This window comes from Cherax quadricarinatus, chromosome 5 (assembly GCF_038502225.1).
Source record: "Cherax quadricarinatus isolate ZL_2023a chromosome 5, ASM3850222v1, whole genome shotgun sequence".
NCBI classification, from domain to species: domain Eukaryota; kingdom Metazoa; phylum Arthropoda; class Malacostraca; order Decapoda; family Parastacidae; genus Cherax; species Cherax quadricarinatus.
In genome coordinates this window covers 10,528,007-10,539,745 of record NC_091296.1, presented here as the reverse complement: position 1 = coordinate 10,539,745, position 11,739 = coordinate 10,528,007, and the positions used below count along the sequence as shown (strand labels likewise).

The 11,739-nt window shown below is 43.4% G+C and overlaps 1 protein-coding gene across 4 annotated transcripts in view; it reads right to left on the bottom strand.

The window, feature by feature from the left end:
- The window catches only part of LOC128684844 (phosducin-like protein), a 372,671-nt gene that overhangs the window by 268,711 nt on the left and 92,221 nt on the right, over positions 1 to 11,739 (bottom strand). The window lies entirely within an intron of this gene.

Sequence of the window (11,739 nt, the reverse complement as noted above, 5' to 3'; positions counted from 1 at the left end):
GATTAACATTGATAATATTAATAATAAACGGAATATCAAAGCGCACTGATAAGTTAGTTTAAGACACAGGTACACATAATAAGTACAATTATCAGTGTAAATTACCTATGATAACCCAAATCCACTCACTGGCAGTAAACATTATATGAGGTATCGGGGTAAGACTGGAGATACTAGAAGACAGGGACAGGAAGGTCAGTAACCTGGACAAGTATCGTGTCTTGGAGACAAATATTCGACAAATATTCCATTGTAAGTAGGTTTATTCAGGTATACACAAATAGTTACATAGCTTATTATACATAGCAGTATATGTGTAGACAACCTGGGATAACCCAAAAGTCAGACGAAGTGACTTACTTCCATTGGGGTTCGGACACTGCTTAAAGAGAAAAAAATATTGTGTACGCGAATGATTAGGGAAGTCAGGCACTGGTGATAGTGGCTAATAGTCCATCAAAGATTTTTGGTGTGTGTGTCCTCTTCAAGGGGGGCTCCTTGGCGTGGTGAAGAGGCTCTTGGTCTGAGGAATTAGACCTATCGGTCTTCTTCCTCAGACCGAACCTAATTACCCCCCAATCTCCCCTCCCCTATCCCATCCTCCCCATCCTCCCCTTTTTCCTTTCCTCCTCCTCCTCCCCACTCCTCCCTTTTGCCCTTCCTCTTTTTGTCCTTTGGGATTTCTCCCACAGGCACGCTAGTTCCTAGGTAGAGGAAAGGACACCGGGGTCGATCCCATTCCGTTGAGGTTTCTTGGCGGTGGCGTAGTTTGCCGTGGAATCTGGATTGCCTAGGGATGTCCCGATCCCTCTCCGGTATCCCGGAGTAGCTTTGGGTGTCTTTTGGGCGACGGGTGTATCGCTGGAAGCCACCTTTCGGATTCCGGGGGTGGTGGCTGAAGGAGGTATGCTTTGTGGCGGATATCCGGCCGCCCTCTCTTTTGTCCACCGAGGTAGCTCGGCAGATGTGAGGTTGCTATCCCAGATTGCTGGTTTACTGGCATGAAGGGTAGGGTATGGCACGGGTTCCATGCTGCATCTGCGCTACTAGCGGTGTCGAGTCCTCTTGGGCGCGGAGGGAGATTTCTGGCCCTTTCATTCCTCCTAGGAACTATCCCTCCCCGGTCCCCCCTTTTTTTTTCTTTTTTTTATTTTTATTTTCTTTTCTTCTTTCTTTTTTTTTCTTAAAAACAAAAAGAAAGAAGTAACCTAACCATGGCAGCCCTAGTCCATGAACCTTTTACCCCCGGGCCCCTTCTTGATACCGCACCCCGTTCTGACCCCGCCTCGTCTTTGGACCACTCTTCAGACATTCCTCATGCCTCTGTACCTATTGCCGGTGCTGTTTCCTCACCTGCTTCAGGTACTGAGGCCTCGACTGACTCCTTCGATTTATCAGACCTTCGCTCTCCTCTGACTATGCTTCCGGCCTCTCCCTCTACGGTGCGGCAATTTTCAAATCGCCGACCCGTTCCACGTCGGACCAACTCTGGTCCCACGCCTAAACGTCAACGACAATTACCTGCTGATGATACTTCTCCACCTTCACCTTCTCGTTCTTCTCAGAAAAGATCGACACGTCCTTCACTACCTTTCCACGCTCAGTTTCAGACTGAACAGTGGACTAAATTCTTCACTTTACGACCAACTTCCTCTACTGCCTATCTTTCTGACCATAGTATTGGCAAGGCACTCCTACGCCATGTTGGTAAAGATATTTCTTTTCATGCTCTTAAGAGCGGTACGCGCATCATTACCGTACAGAATGCTACCCAGGCTCGTGAGCTCTCTCGTCTTTCCCATATAGATACTGTTCCTGTCACCCTTGAAAAACATCATTCCCTCAATTCTTGTAGTGGTACCGTTATTCTGCCCCATACCATAGTTCAACAAAATTTCCAGACGTGTGGCACCGACATTCTAGAACAGCTGGAACTCCAAGATCTCCCAATCCTCAAGGTAGACACTTACGTTCTTCCTGCCCGTGGGCGGAGACGATACCCTAGCAATGTGGCTCGTTTAACTTTTGACAGCCGAGAACTCCCATCCTCAGTTTATATAGCAGGACATCGGTTACAAGTTCGAAAGGTGATCCCTACACCACAACAGTGTAGAAATTGCTGGCGATTTGGCCATCCAGCGAAATATTGCAGATCTATCGCCGAATGCCCAGTCTGTGGTGCCGATGACCATTCTAATACGTCTTGCAATCGATCTCCCTCTTGCCTTAACTGTCATGAGGCTCACCCTTCGTACTCTCGCCGTTGTCAGGTCTATTTAAACGAGCGGGAAATCCGTTACCTCAAAGAGACAGAAGGTCTCCCTTATGCCATGGCAGTTTCTCATCTCCGCCTCCAAGGGAGACTCCCACGTGTTTCTTATTCCCGTGTTTCAAAACGTCCCCCCACTTCTGGTATCCCATCTTCTACACCCACCTCTGTGGTTACCTCTCCCATAATCACTCCTGTATCTAATCCTTTTGCTGTCCTCGGCTCAGACATCCCTACTTCAACGCCTCAGTCTAATCTCGCTTCTTCGAGTTCTCTCTTACAAGCCTCAGTATCGACGAGACCTCGTACGACACCTCTTCCCAATCGTCCCTCTACTTCTCAAAAGTCAAAAAAAGGTCCGGTAACACCTCCTACCCATCTTCCACCTCCTCATTTTACCCTCCCTGTCTCTGTCCCTAGTTCTTCCCCTCTCACTGGCTCAGTTACAAGTGCAGAGGTTCACCCTCCTCCTCGTAATGTACCTTCCTCCCCTGTTCCCTCCCAAGTTTCTTCCTCTTCTGCCACCTCCCAGGTTCCTGTCTCTTCTGTCCCCTGCCACGCTTCTCCAGTTCCCTCCACCCTTTCGCCCCCCCCTACCTTGGTACAGTCCAATACAGTTCCAATCTTTACTCATCCTCCCCCTACCATTCCCAATATTGTCTCCCATACGACATCTCTGAATTCTGAAACACTTGAAGCAATCTCTGAATATATTGCAGAGACCAAACCATCAATGGACACTGATCCACCTTCCGCTCTTTCTCTCTCCTCTGCTCCATCTGCGCAACTCCTTTCTTCACAGCGCACCGTTCCTTCGCTGCTTGAACATTTTCCACTGCCTCCGCATGTGGACTTTTCTAACCCTCCTAGTCCGTAGGAACCCTTACCTGCGGATTTCAAGTATCTTTATCATTGCCATTCATGGCCTTTTTACAGTGGAATATACGTGGCCTCAGGGGTAATCGGGGTGAGCTTCAGATGTTACTCTCCCAGTTTGCCCCTGTTGGTGTTTGCTTACAGGAACCAAAATTACACTCTGCTGTTATTTCTCACATCTCAGGCTATAATTTATTGTATTCTTCAGATCCTTTTCCTGATGGGACCTTTAATGAAAGTGCCCTTCTTCTCCGCACTGATATTCCGTACCATCAGCTATTTGTTCATACTTCGCTGCATTACACAGCAGCCCGTATCCACTTACATAGGTGGTATACGCTCTGTTCTTTATATCTCTCTCCTTCTCGGGCATTATCTATTCCGGATTTTGCCTTCCTTGTTTCGTCATTACCGCCACCAATTCTGTTACTTGGTGATTTTAATGCCCACCATTTCCTCTGGGGAGGGTCTCACTGTGATTCCCGTGGAATTCAGTTAGAGGCTTTTCTTGCCACCCACCCCCTCCATGTTTTAAATACAGGTACTCACACCCATTTTGATCCTCGGACTCATACTCTCTCTTGCATCGATCTCTCAGTTTGCTCTTCCTCCGCCGCATTAGACTTTACTTGGTCTGTTCTCCCGGACTTACATGACAGTGATCATTTCCCAATCATTCTTACTTCCCCTTCATATTCGCCACCTCTTCGCACCCCACGCTGGCAATTTAATCGGGCAAATTGGAACCTTTACTCACACCTGACTGTTTTTAAAGAGGTTCCTTCTTCGTCCTCCATCGATGAGCTTTTACACCTATTCTCATCCTCCGTTTTCACCGCAGCTTCTCATTCTATACCCCAAACTTCGAGCAGGCATTCTCAGAAATGCGTGCCTTGGTGGTCTCCTGCTTGTGCTCGTGCAGTACGTTTGAAACGCGCTGCATGGGGCAGGTACCGGTACAATAGAACCACAGAGCGACTCCTTGATTTTAAACAGAAGCGTGCGATCGCTCGCCGTGTCATCCGTGACGCTAAACGCACTTGCTGGCGAGATTATGTCTCCACCATCACCTCTGCTTCCTCTATGAGTGCAGTCTGGAAAAAAGTACGAAAACTGAGTGGTAAATATTCTCCTGACCCGGCTCCTGTTCTGCGGGTTGCCGGTGTTGATATAGCAAACCCACTAGATGTTGCCAATGAAATTGGCAATCATCTGGTCCGTATTTCTCAGGGACTCCATCTATGCCCCTCATTTCTTTCCTCAAAGTCTGCCAGAGAGTTAGCACCCTTGGACTTTTCTTCTCTCAGAGAAGAACAGTATAATGTGCCTTTTACACTTCAAGAACTGGAGGCAACACTCTCAGCTTGTCGATCATCGGCAGCTGGGCCCGACGACATTCATATTCGTATGCTACAACATTTACATCAGTCAGCCCTTGCAGTCCTATTACGCCTTTACAATCTTATTTGGTCACAAGGAGTTCTTCCACAGCTGTGGAAATCCGCCATTGTTCTCCCTTTCCGCAAACCAGGCACTACGGGACATGAAACCTCCCACTATCGTCCCATTGCTCTTACCAGTGCAGTTTGCAAAGTAATGGAACGTCTAGTAAATAGACGTTTAGTGTGGTATTTAGAGACACACAACAGTCTCTCCACTCGTCAATATGGCTTTCGTAAGGGACGTTCTACCATAGACCCCTTACTGCGCTTGGATACGTATGTTCGTAATGCCTTTGCGAATAACCACTCAGTTATTGCCATATTTTTTGATCTTGAGAAGGCATATGACACAACTTGGAGGTATAATATTTTAGCCCAAGCCCACTCCTTAGGCCTTCGAGGCAATCTACCATCCTTCCTTAAGAACTTTTTAACTGACAGGCATTTCCGTGTTCGGGTTAATAATGTGCTCTCCCCGGACTTTATCCAAGCTGAAGGTGTCCCCCAGGGATGTGTTCTGAGCACAACACTTTTTCTCCTTGCTATTAATGATTTGGCCTCTAGTCTTCCATCAAATATTTGGTCATCACTCTATGTTGATGACTTCGCTATTGCCTGTGCAGGCGCTGACTGTCACCTCCTTACAGTTTCTCTCCAGCATGCAGTCGACCGTGTTTCCAATTGGGCCACCACACATGGGTTTAAATTTTCCAGCACTAAAACCCACCAAATCACTTTCACTAGACGCTCTGTCATCTCTGATCATCCTTTGAATCCAGTTCCATTTATAGAATGATCACTGATATTAATGAGGCATTCTTTATTTGTTACACCCATCTCTGCTAATCCTTTCTCTTAGCCTTCATTAGCTCTTGTCTTCTCTTCAGCACCACCCTTTCTGTACATGTGTCACGCCTACACCAGGAAGTTCCAGCTATTAAGATCTGTTTCTTTCTCCTCCACGCGCCGGCTTAGCTGCTCTACAGTCGAAAGCTACGCTCTCTTTCTTGACCACTTTCCTCTCATTCTCATGCCATTGCTGTGTACACAGATGGCTCAAGTCTTCTGACAGCGTAGGATTAGCAGTGTTTCGGACAGCATCGTACGAGGCATTTACTATCTTCAGCTAAATATTTTTACTGCTGAATTGTAACCATACATCCTTACAGCATATCCGTATTGCATCTATGCCTGTGTCATCATTTGTGGTTGTCTCAGAACTCCCATGGTGCTTTTTACAGGCTGTAAAGGAACGCCTCGCATGGTCCTCCGCAGAATTTACCTCTGTCGTCGTCTTCGCCCCGCTGCTCTCTCTTTACCTTCCCTTCTCGCTGATGGACCCACCTTTCATCCGGACTCTCTCATTGACTTTTTGACAACGACTGACTTACTCCACAAATTTTGATACTTTCAGCCCTTTCTACTTGTATCTCTTGCTACCCTCTACCCCCGTACTATCCCCTGCCCCGCTGTTTTCTGTACCCTGCTGATCATCCCCCCTCCCTTCTGCCATCCAATTCCCTTGCTTCCTTCCCTACCCTGCAGCGCTGTATAGCCCTTGTGGCTTAGCGCTTCTTTTTGATTATAATAATAATAATTGGTGTGTGTGTGTGTGTGTGTGTGTGTGTGTGTGTGTGTGTGTGTGTGTGTGTGTGTGTGTGTGTGTGTGGTAAAACTGAATTAGGTTCTAAAGAGGCATGAGTAGAAAAGTTACAAGTAGGTAGTCTTTTTTTTTTATTAAACTCGGCGCGCGCGCGCGCACACACACACACACACACACACACACACACACACACACACACACACACACACACACACACACACACCGAGGTCCGGGGGTCGATCCCCGGTACGGGTGGAAATATTAGAACATGTTGCTTTAAGGCACTTGTTGTCCATGTTCATATATCAGTAAAATAGGTACCTGGATGTTAGTCGACTGGTGTGGGTCGCATCCTGGGCAAAATTCACCAAATTTGCCCTAAATGCTCTGCACAACAAGCTGCTTTCCATGTGGTAGTATATCTTCGATGTCAGCTAGACCTGTATACCTTGTACATGTACTTGTAAAAATAAATATTATTATTACTCTGGATTAGAAGGTTATAAGGAGGCAGGAGTAGGAGAGTTACATATAGAGAGCCGACTTTTTTTTGCATTAACCTTGCAGATTTGATGCCTCAGTTGTGTGAGAGCGAAAGTCTGGCAGCTCTTTCCGGCCTTTGAGATTAACTGAGCGATGGGTACAAACTACAGAACAATTGTAATCTACATAAATGTTTATCAGAGGAATTATAATCTACAGAGGAATGGGTGTCATGTACTTTATGAGAAATATTTGATATAATTTCCTCATCTGAAAGAGGACGCAGTAGTGAGTGAGACATATTGTTGGTTGAGAGACTGAGACTGTGAAATTATTTTAAGTTACTGCATATACGAAATACACAGTAATTAGAAAGTCCGTAGGATGAACAACATTATCGGTGTCCCGTTGCCTGGTAGGCCCCGCTCTCGCCTCCCACACTGTGTCCGTGGTTCAACCCCCCGGTAAGGGTGGAAATGTTGGGCTTGTTTCCTTACACCTGCTGCCCCTGTTCGCCTAGCAAGCAAGTAGGTACCTGGGTGTTAGTCGATTGCTGTAGGCTGCATCCTGGGGGACAAGATTGAAGGACCCCAGAGGAAATAAGACAGTCCACGAAGACGTGGTGGCCTGACTGCACGACACGCTGTCTCTTCCAGGAGGCGGAGTTCAAGTTCTTTGAGGAATACGGGACATGAGTGGAAATGGTTAGGTTAAGTTTATTTAGGTACAGGAACACATAAGTACAATTATATCTAGTAAGAGAGATAATCCCCCAAAATTAATTTTTCTCGTTATTTAGAGGTATAACTGTAAGTATAGATAGTTGAGTCAGGGTAAAATTCTTTCTTGCTATTCTTTTTTGTTACATATTTTATACCGATAAGACTGTGTATTAAATTTATAAGTCACTGGTAGAGTATTATACTTCTACGTTTTCTGTGGTTGGTACATCATGTTCATTTTCTTTAAAAGAACTAGAAGGTAAACTACCTCAACAACTGTTTACTTCATGCTTTATTAAATGCATTTATTTAGCAACTATTTTTTTTATTTAGGATTTGGGTACAGAATAAATATTTTTACATAAACAAAAGTCGTCATTTACAATGTAATCTGCTAAAAACTTCACTATTTTTTGGGCAAGATTAAAAATTTAAACTTACTAACTTATACATTTGGAATGTTCAGGTAATCAGGAAAGGAACCATATTTTTCTTATTCATTTTACACAAACGTCTTTTTCAGGAGTCTTCTACATCATTTTCACAATTTTTACATTAGTTTCATACTCGGGATGACAGCCTCACTTTCTGTTGGTGACAGTCCTGTTAAACTGACAAGAAGTCCAAGTAGATATTATTATTATTATTATAATCAAGGGGGAAGCACTAAACCCGTAGGATTATACAGCGCCTATGGGGGGATGGAAGGCATTCAGGCTTAATTCAGGGAACTGGAGCACAGATCCAATTCCCTCACCAGCGTCAAGGAGCCTTCCTTGAGGGGTCCAAGTAGATAAATAAGTAAGATGGACTTCAAAAGCCTAGAAACCTGTCTCTAGTTACATATTTTACCTGAGACACATCATGCAACTGGGTCCGGTGGACTGCGCCTGTGTCGAGGAGGACGCCTGTAAAGTATCTTCGTTTCCTCAGCCGAGATAATCAACCTCAGGATGTTTTGAGTGTTGGAGGATCCAGTGGCGTAAGTCATTATATTACCAGCAAAGGTAATCATATAATGATCGGCCTGGCTAGGCATAACATTTAGTAAAGCATTAATAAGAATACTGAATAATGTGGGACTGAGCACATCTCCCTGTGGGGTTCCAAACTCAAAGTCTTTAGTGATCTCTCAATGCCCCTGGAACAGCACAGAAGACTGTGTTGTTCCAGGGACATTCAGCTGAGAAGCCATTCGTCTACAATCTCTACATCTTTTCGAGCAAGTTAGCTTTACCCAAAGGCAGATTTAAAGTCAACGAAGATATTGTAGAAACTGTCAGTGTGCAGAGAAGGGTGTTATGGAATGAATCACACTCCATGCAGACAAAACACATGACCATGGAGACACAAACTGTTTGACTCTATACAGGATAGGATTCAGAATCAGCCCCTAAAATGTTCTACTCAAGCGGCTGGTAAGAGGGTAGCATGCATTTTTGACAGCAATGTAAGTTAGTACAGGTACACATATGTATAGTTATCATACATAGTTTAACACATGTGCAAATTATCTAGGATAACCCAAAAGAGTCAGTGACTTATTTCCACTGGGGTCCCTTTTTAAACAAATATTTATTATATTAGAGACAAATTTGACACTGATTCAGTTAGGGATGTGATATAATTATTGTGTTTGTCTGAGACGCTTGTGTTATAATTAAGGACAGACATAGCTGACATTAACAGCATATTATATAAAAAGCTCCTGGTTCCGCGGAGCATTTCGGGCAACTTAGATTAATCTTGTCCCCCAGGGTGCGACCTATACCAGTCAGTTAACACCCAGGTACCTTTCTCCTGCTAGGTGAACAGGGACAACAGGTGTTTTCAGGAAACACGTCCAATGTTTCCACTTCTACCGGGGATCTAACACTGACACTCAGTGCGTGAGCTGAGTGCGTTACCAACCGAACAGATGGATATCAAAACCAAAAAATATATAAGAATGCTATAGCTTGAGATCTGTCAACTAAAAAATTTGTTCTTATATTAAATAGTGTGGGAAATGATGCAAAATATGTGACTGATACAACGAGAGACACTAATGGCCTCTTGCTAATGGACTCGTAATACAAATTTAAATATATATTAATAACAGGGAGACGTAAGCATGTAACAATAGTGTGTGACCAGACTTACCTGGAGTTCATTACCTTTGTAAATTGTGAGTTCATTACCTTTGTAAATTGTGAGTTCATTACCTCTGTAACTTGCTCAGCTGTCAAAACTTTGGAGTCCAGTCCCTGGACCAATTATGTACCTCTGTAATCTTTTGACTACCGCCCACAGGATGGGTATGGGGTGCATAATAAACATATTAAACTAACTAACTAACTAACTGTATATAAAAGCTCAAACAGCGGGTCATCAACTCAGACCCGCGTAAGGAAAGTTTCCTGACGAACCTTAACTAACCTGTGTATATAAACATTGTTTTAACACGTTACTTGTTGTAATATAGTGATGTATGCAGTGCAAGAAATTAAGTGGATAAGTGAACATTTTAATGAGATTAAAACTAGGAGAAATAATGACATTTTTTTTATTAAATGATTAATATACAGTATTAAATGTGGAGACAATGCTGCTCACCTGGTGGTAAATATTGCTCACCTGGTGGTAAATATTGCTCACCTGGTGGTAAATATTGCTCACCTGGTGGTAAATATTACTCGCCTGGTGGTAAATATTGCTCACCTGGTGGTAAATATTGCTCACCTGGTGGTAAATATTACTCGCCTGGTGGTAAATATTGCTCACCTGGTGGTAAATATTGCTCACCTGGTGGTAAATATTACTCGCCTGGTGGTAAATATTGCTCACCTGGTAGTAAATATTGCTCACCTGGTAGTAAATATTGCTCACCTGGTAGTAAATATTGCTCACCTGGTGGTAAATATTGCTCACCTGGTGGTAAATATTACTCGCCTGGTGGTAAATATTGCTCACCTGGTAGTAAATATTGCTCACCTGGTAGTAAATATTGCTCACCTGGTAGTAAATATTGCTCACCTGGTGGTAAATATTGCTCACCTGGTAGTAAATATTGCTCACCTGGTAGTAAATATTTCTCACCTGGTAGTAAATATTGTTCACCTGGTAGTAAATATTGTTCACCTGGTGGAAAATATTGCTCACCTGGTAGTAAATATTGCTCACCTGGTAGTAAATATTGTTCACCTGGTAGTAAATATTGTTCACCTGGTAGTAAATATTGCTCACCTGGTAGTAAATATTGCTCACCTGGTAGTAAATATTGTTCACCTGGTAGTAAATATTGTTCACTTGGTAGTAAATATTGCTCACCTGGTAGTAAATATTGCTCACCTGGTAGTAAACATTGTTCACCTGGTAGTAAATATTGCTCACCTGGTAGTAAATATTGCTCACCTGGTAGTAAATATTGTTCACCTGGTAGTAAATATTGTTCACCTGGTAGTAAATATTGTTCACCTGGTAGTAAATATTGTTCACCTGGTAGTAAATATTGTTCACCTGGTAGTAAATATTGCTCACCTGGTAGTAAATATTGTTCACCTGGTAGTAAATATTGTTCACCTGGTAGTAAATATTGTTCACCTGGTAGTAAATATTGCTCACCTGGTAGTAAATATTGCTCACCTGGTAGTAAATATTGCTCACCTGGTAGTAAATATTGCTCACCTGGTGGTAAATATTGCTCACCTGGTAGTAAATATTGCTCACCTGGTAGTAAATATTGCTCACCTGGTGGTAAATATTGCTCACCTGGTAGTAAATATTGCTCATCTGGGAGTAAATATTGCTCACCTGGTGGTAAATATTGCTCACCTGGTGGTAAATATTGCTCACCTGGTGGTAAATATTGCTCGCCTGGTGATAAATATTGCTCACCTGGTAGTAAATATTGCTCACCTGGGGGTAAATATTGCTCACCTGGTAGTAAATATTGCTCACCTGGTAGTAAATATTGCTCACCTGGTAGTAAATATTGCTCACCTGGTACTAAATATTACTCACCTGGTAGTAAATATTGCTCACCTGGTAGTAAATATTGCTCACCTGGTACTAAATATTGCTCACCTGGTAGTAAATATTGCTCACCTGGTACTAAATATTGCTCACCTGGTAGTAAATATTGCTCACCTGGTAGTAAATATTGCTCACCTGGTAGTAAATATTGTTCACCTGGTAGTAAATATTGCTCACCTGGTAGTAAATATTGCTCACCTGGTAGTAAATATTGTTCACCTGGTAGTAAATATTGCTCACCTGGTAGTAAATATTGCTCACCTGGTAGTAAATATTGTTCACCTGGTAGTAAATATTGCTCACCTGGTAGTAAATATTGCTCACCTGGTA